Source organism: Marmota marmota, unplaced genomic scaffold (genome assembly GCF_001458135.2).
Source record: "Marmota marmota marmota unplaced genomic scaffold, marMar, whole genome shotgun sequence".
Taxonomy (NCBI): Eukaryota; Metazoa; Chordata; class Mammalia; order Rodentia; family Sciuridae; genus Marmota; species Marmota marmota.
In genome coordinates, this window is record NW_026000019.1 from 1,553,633 (window position 1) to 1,561,024 (window position 7,392).

The 7,392-nt window shown below is 29.9% G+C and overlaps 1 long non-coding RNA gene across 1 annotated transcript in view; it reads right to left on the reverse strand.

Annotated features, from left to right (window-relative positions):
* Positions 1-1,175: 1,175 nt before the first annotated feature.
* Positions 1,176-7,392, reverse strand: part of LOC125618720 — a 29,128-nt gene continuing 22,911 nt past the window's right edge. The window contains exon 3 of the long non-coding RNA XR_007350131.1: positions 1,176-3,406. This is a non-coding gene — a long non-coding RNA (uncharacterized LOC125618720). The remainder of the gene's footprint in view (positions 3,407-7,392) is intronic.

A 7,392-nucleotide genomic window follows, 5' to 3' on the forward strand; every position in this document is an offset into this window, starting at 1 on the left:
TCTCTCTCTATATATATATATATATATATATATATATATATATATATATATAATTTTTTTACTAAAAATCTTTTAATAGGTAAGTTTTCCCATGGGTGAAGATATAAAAGTGATTTATATTAAAAAGCCTGTCCCACCCATCCTCCTGCTCCCAGCCTCTCTTTTTTAGGCAGTCACTGTTACTGATTCCCTGTGTGCTTTTCAGAAAGAGTCTATGCCTGAACATATATGCATATTGTTTGGGGTTTTTTTTGTACACAAATGGTAAAAAACTATACATAAAGGTGTGCCCCTTGCCCTTTTTTTGTTGTTATTCTTTTTATTTCTTCCATACATGACAATAGTGGAATGCATGACAATCATCTCATTCTATATCAGTGTGTAAGTAACAAGACACCTAATTATTTTCTGGTTTCAAGAGATTGTGCTGAATGGATACACTATAATTCATTTAATCTTCTGTTGATAAATCTTTAGGTTGTTCTTTTGCTATTACACTACAAAAATTGAACCTAATATTAGTATACATATCTATGTAGGCTATAGTTATAAGATGGAGTCCTAAAAGTATAGTTTGCACAAATATAGATAAATACCATGTTATTAGGTGTTGTGATTCAGAGGGCTTCTTGGAAAACTTTGCCAACACCTATCTTAAGAATCAACAAATTAGAAAAAATACTTAGAGCCAGTTTTTTTTTTTTTTTTTAAGACAGCACTGACACTGGAACCTATATGGGATTCTAAAATAGTTACTCTGCATTTCTATGAAAATATGAACGTTTCATACATGGAGATAGATTTTATGCCTGTAGAGGTCATTTTGGGGAGACAAGGCAGGATCAAATTTTGGTTTGGCTTCTCCCTAGCAAAGGGAAGTAGTTTATTCTTTTTGAAACTCTTGCATTATCTGTAGGATATGGTGTAATACCTAACTACCTCATAGGATTTTTATGAAAAATAAGTGAGATAATGTACATGATGTGTTAATTCATGCTTTGCAAATTGTTCAATAAATAGTAGATATCAGTTTTTAAAATGAGTGAAATAAGCCACTTTTCTTTAAAATTAGTAGTTTGTTATAGTAATATAAAATATTCTATGATGCACAAATACATACTTGTAAATCACTGATAGATATTTTAAATTTTATAACAAATAATACTGATATGACCTCTAGCCAATTTCAAAACCTGAAATTATTAAACATAGCCCAATGAAATGTTTATAGCTTAGTAATTCTTAAATTGCACCTAGAAGAGTTGCCATTATCTGATGCATAGGTTCTTGGATCTACTCTGTCCAGGTCATTTAAGATTCTCTTGTTAAATGAATTACTCCATATTCTTCAGCAAATTTATTTTCCATTTATATTATCCAGCTGTTTTCAAATATGCTACAGAAGGATTCTATATACTTCCTTGATCAGTAGCAAATTTTAAGGCTATATCTTTTTTGAAACATTCACTTTTTTCCTGCTCAGTCTGATTATTCCTTTTGATTCAATTATACCATGTATTCACATTTTCTATTGAAACAATTGCTCAGTGCTTAAATTGTTGGGTAAATCTTATTTTTTTTTTTGAAATTAAAAGCATGGTTTTATTTTCATATTAGGAAATTATAAGTAAAACAATATTGCTTCAAATATCACTGTAACATGGGGAGCAACCCAAAAAGTCTACAACTAAGTGCACAAATTAAAATGAAGCAAACCAAAGAATAATTAATAAATATAAAGCAAGAACTGCAACAACGAAAAACTATAACCCTATCATAACCATTGTATTATGAAGAATCAATGAAAAATTACTGTTTCCAAAAAGGTACCCACAATTGGATCTTCTTTTGTTCGCACACTATGAGCTTTGCTATTTAGGCAGCCATTGCTTGTCATGTGCTTTATGATAATTTTTGGAATACTAAATAGGCATTTCCAAGGTATTATAAGGATAATATTATTTTATAAATATCAATGTTCAGTTTACTTATTTGATACTAGGATATTTCTCCTATTCATCCACAAACATGAAAATCAGTGAGTTTGGAGTTTATTTTCCATTGGGAATAGAAAAGAGAAATACTTTAAGAACTTTTTCCATTAAGAAAACTTCACATGCAGGTTGCTGAAAATTCTTGAAATTGTGTGTCTTGCTCATTTAATTAAGTTTACTCATTTTCTAATCAAAATATGTTTCTTAACTGTCCTTTTTGTGCATAGTAGATCTGTTTAATATAACTGGAAGACTTTCAAGTCAGTTGAGTCTTGGATTTCCAAACCAAGTTATTCACAGAATATAATAATAAAAAAGGAAAAAGTGGTTTATATGTACAATTAGTTTCTTCAGTGAAAAACTTTATCACCTTAAATGTAACTGTATACTAACTTACATCGTATTGTATATGAAGGAAATATCTACATACAATATCAGTTGAATCCATCAAACTCCTCTGTGGCATCATAGATTTTTTTTCCCCAGCATTTCATGAGTGATGATTGTATTGAAGTTCAAACAGAATAGCTCAGGGTCACACCACTAATACACAGTGAAGCAAAAATATGAGTAATCGTTTTCTAAAAGCTCTGTGTCCTTACACATTTCATGTTATCTGAGCTAGGTAACCTTCGTAGAAAGTTACCATAAGCTTACAAAAGTACAAAGAAGTGATGAGTAGCATAAGTAATAACAGCAGAATGACACTCAGATGGTGCGACATTGAAACCTATCTTTATGTAGTTTATAATTTTGCCAAGGTCAAACTTGCCTCAATGCCTTTGTATATACTCTTTTCAAATTTAGTTTTAAACAGCCTGGAGGATCAAAGGTGATTCAAAGAGATCATATGATTAACCAGCCCAGGCTTTGGGGGAAGGAAGTATTAGGGAAGCATTTTAATAGTGGACTTGATGAAAGGAAGGTCATCAAAGTACATTTATATTTGAACATTAAAAAGCACTTCTTTGAAGTGCTTCCTGATGAGATTCCACTTAGTTAAATATTCCTCCAAAATGCTCTCATCATTATATCCAGATAGGGGGAGAGATGGTGGACTGGTATAAAGTTCCTGAAAAAATAGAGCTATAGTCTTCTCATATTGAGAGCTATTTATGTTTTTTACCTTTTATTACACAGTATATATGTCTGCTTTCTCTATGTAAACAATGACAATTTTTATCTACCCCTTGATCTTTATGGAATTTCATGCTCCTTTAAATTAAGCTAATGCATCAGAAATGTATATATTCTGATGCACAAATTGTGTTTTGATTGATTTAAATGGTGCATTTGAATTTATTGATTGGGTCATAAAACAACCACTCTGCTAATTGAGATAAAACTTACCTTCTAATGAATATTTCCTCTTAGAGGAGGTGTGCTTCACACAATAATGATTAGTGGGTTTTCTGTTGAAAACAACCAGATTGATTTCATTTTAACACACTTCTTCATAAAATGTTTTTGCAATTATTTATTCAACTTCCCCTTTGCCAACACTTCACATTATGATATGGATTAATCAAAACCTTTTGTGTAGTTAGTCCTGACATAGGCTTTACTGGTAATCTTGCCCCTTAAAAGGATGATTATCAGGAATCTTAAATCACTCTATCACTTTTCCAGTACTTCAATATCATTCCATTGTGTAATTAGAAAATCATCAGAAAGTCTATAATGAAAAAGAATTTTCTAATGACTATATAGAAATCACAACACACCCAAAAAGCTTGGATTTTTTTCAGCCACACAAGAAAAATTTCCAAAATCTGCCCATAAGAGTGTTATTTATTTTACTTTATTTTCTGTATTTGCATGTAATTATTATTTATTTTTAAATGTTAATGTTTGCTGGGATTTGTAGGACTACTTCTGACTTCAGTGGAGTGACCTCATTCATCATCTAAGTAGGAGAAACACTCTAATATAAAGAATGTTTTTTAGGATATATGAAGATCCCTCCTCTTAGCTGTCATAGGAAATCTGAACAGCTCATTAAATGTTGGTGTCAGTGTCATCAGCAGTGTCCCAACAATAACTTGGGATCCTTGAATGCTGTCCTGTGACAGAGCCAATGTAAGTCTAATTGGCAGGCTGGCAGGCTCAGTGGCCTCACTATTGCTATAATCTTCACCAAAGATAGGAATAGGAAAACAATAAAATACTAAATAAATGGTGCTTTAGAAATGAGTGTGCTATTATATCATACACGTATATTAGTTCCAGAAGACATGTACTTTTTGCTAAAATTACTTTAATAATGTTATGATGTTCATATTGGAAATGTGAATCACAATTAGCAATACTGAAATACATGAAAATGTTTTTAAATTATAAAAAGTAAAACCCTTAAAAAATTATATGAGTATAGGAAATAATATTTTCACATTTAGTATGGGGAAGGATACCTATCAGAAGACAAATGTCATACAGTACACAAGAACATGGTTTATACTTTTCTCAAGAAAATACATCCAAGATTTAGCAATTCTGCTCATAAAGAAATATCTATAAAGTAGTATGAAATATGTCACAAGAAGATTAAAAATGATTTTATCAACAAGATTACTAGAGTACTACTTGAAATATTCTACATGTAATTTTCTTTCAAAGTTTATGTATAAATATTCATAGGTTTAAGTGAATATATGTACATATGTGTATCTGAACATATATACACATAAATATCTTAACATAAAAAGTTTACATAAATATGAATATATGTAAATACATCAATTAAATATAGCTAGTGAAATTTATGAAAAACACTATGTGCATCAAGACTGATAAAACTAAAAAATCTATGTTGAATAAAAAAAGAAAATTGTAGGAATCGATATCTAACGTTTTATTACAAAAGAACCATCTTCCGCCTTTTGTATTGAAAGAATTGCACCATTTGGTTTTAGGCAGAAATATGAAGTTTAATGTCATAAAATTCCTGACCTGAAATAATTTGCAAAGTTTCCAGATAGGTTAGGTCACATGACTCACTGATGATTGAAAGTCTCTTGCTAATCTTATCTTCCCTAGCAGTTGCTAGTAGAGTGGGGCATTGCAACTGCAAATCTCTGAGAGGAAAGACAATAAACCAAAGATATTTATTCTTCCAAATCTTTCACTCAAACACATTAAAAAAAATGATATATATTAAGATAAAAAAAAATCAGAACATAAAACATCTTTTACACCATGTATGTGTTCCACTTCATTAGTGAAGAGGGCAACTAAAGTTCACAATTTCCAACCATGAAAAGGCAAGTGAATGAGCTGCTGAGGATAAAGAACCAAATTAAACACTTACCATTATGAGGTTGAAAATTGACAAAACCACATTAAATAAAGACCTACCTATTCATTCAGTCTTGTTATCTATATTACCTCAGTAGTTAAAACTTTTTATCATCCTTAATTATGGTGTTCTAATCATTATTATATTTCTAGGGCTATAGCTACTTAGTGATATGATAGTTATCACCAAGTAATCTGTATTGATGGAAATATTTCTAGTGAAAATTAAACATTGTAGACTGTAGTAGCTACAAAGTATAGCAAGTAGTATGTTATTAATGAATGTAAGAACTATAATTGGACATTTTATCCTTTAAATTATGTTTACTATAAACTTTCTATATATACAATTGTATTACCTTTTGAGAAATAAATATTAAAATTCAAAAATTTAGATAATTTCAGTTCAGCTTAAAAAGATTGAAAAATGAATATAAATATAGAAAAGTAATTGACTTAAATAAATTAAAAAATAATTATTTAAATAATAGGAAAAAATCAAAGACTAAGAGCTTCAAACAAAAAGTAGAAACTATCACATGAATCAAAAGAGAAAAAATAAACAATATTCACTTTTAAGAAGTAGAAACTAAGCTGGGCGCTATGGTATATGTCTATAATCCCAGGCACTCTGGAGACTGAGATAGGATTGCAAGTTCAAGGCCAACTTCAGCAATTTAGTGAAATCCTCACAACTTAATTAGACCATGTCTCAAAAAATAAACAGTACTATGGATAAAGCCAGTGGTAGAACACTCATGGGCTTAATCCCCAGTACCAAAATAAATAAGTCAGTACCATCTCATTTATATTGCAAATGAAAAAAATCAGATGAATTCAGGGGGCACTATTTAATAAATAGACTATATAAGCTGTGTAAGTATTATGCACAATTAGATTCGCTTAATAGCATGGGTGACTATTTGGACAAACTAATGATCATACAAAAATGCAAGAAAGAAACATACATCATGTTTGATTTATATTTTTCATTTACCTAATTAGGTTTAAATTTATTAAAATTAAAAGAATGCCCTAACCAATATAAACTTTCAAAAGATACTGGCAACAAAGTATTTATCTACACAATTTCTAAAATGTGGACATGATTCTAAATTCAGAGAAAATAGTAATAAAAACTCAAAATGTGTGCTTTGTGATTTTTTAAAATTATACCCACAAAGTGATTTTTCCACATAAAATATTAATAGAATATTTAAAAGAATAAATGCAAATTAAATGGAATGTCACTCTTTACTTCCAATTCAATGACTCTTCCCTTGATGTTCTAATTTTGACTGTAAGAAATCAGCATTATTTCCCTTGGTAGTTTTGCACAATGTTTGAAATCTAAGTTCTAAGATCTAACAACTTGTCAGTCAAAATTGAAACTTGATAATTATTATTAGATAAAAGATAACTATTCTGTAATATTTGCCTGAACTAAGACGCCAGTAATCTATGACACTCAAATAATGCAATGTTAAATAGTTATCATTCACACTTTTATCAGAGAAGTTTTTATTATCTTAGTATTTTCTTAGTGAATAAATAAAACAATCAATTAAAGGATTAATTTGTAAAATATTCACATGAAACATTTTATTTACATTTAAGTTCATGGATGCTAAAATCTATCACCTCTTCCTGATAATAATCAGACCAGAGTGGAGATTCAACTCACAAAATGTAAGTGAATTCTGCTCAACTCCAAAATTTTCATAAACATGACATGGTTAATTACCTCTTTTTTGTTTGATGATCTCTCAGTATGTTTCTGTGGCATCAGCTAGTAACCCATAAAGAGGACTAAAAGCATTTGATTTAGAAGTGCTTTATCTTTCCAGAGAGTGAGGGTGCTTCCTTCAACTTATGTATCAGTCCCCACACCCATAGCCACTATTTCTGTAGGTAAGGGATCATTTAAAGCCACTATTTCTGTAGGTAAGGGATCATTTATCAACTAATAGCATTTGTGTTTCACCTTTAAGTTTCTAGCTCCCTACTGTAATCACATATTGTTCACATTATTTTAAATTGTATGTGTGTGTGTGTGTGTATGTATGTATGTATATATATATATATATATATATATATATATATA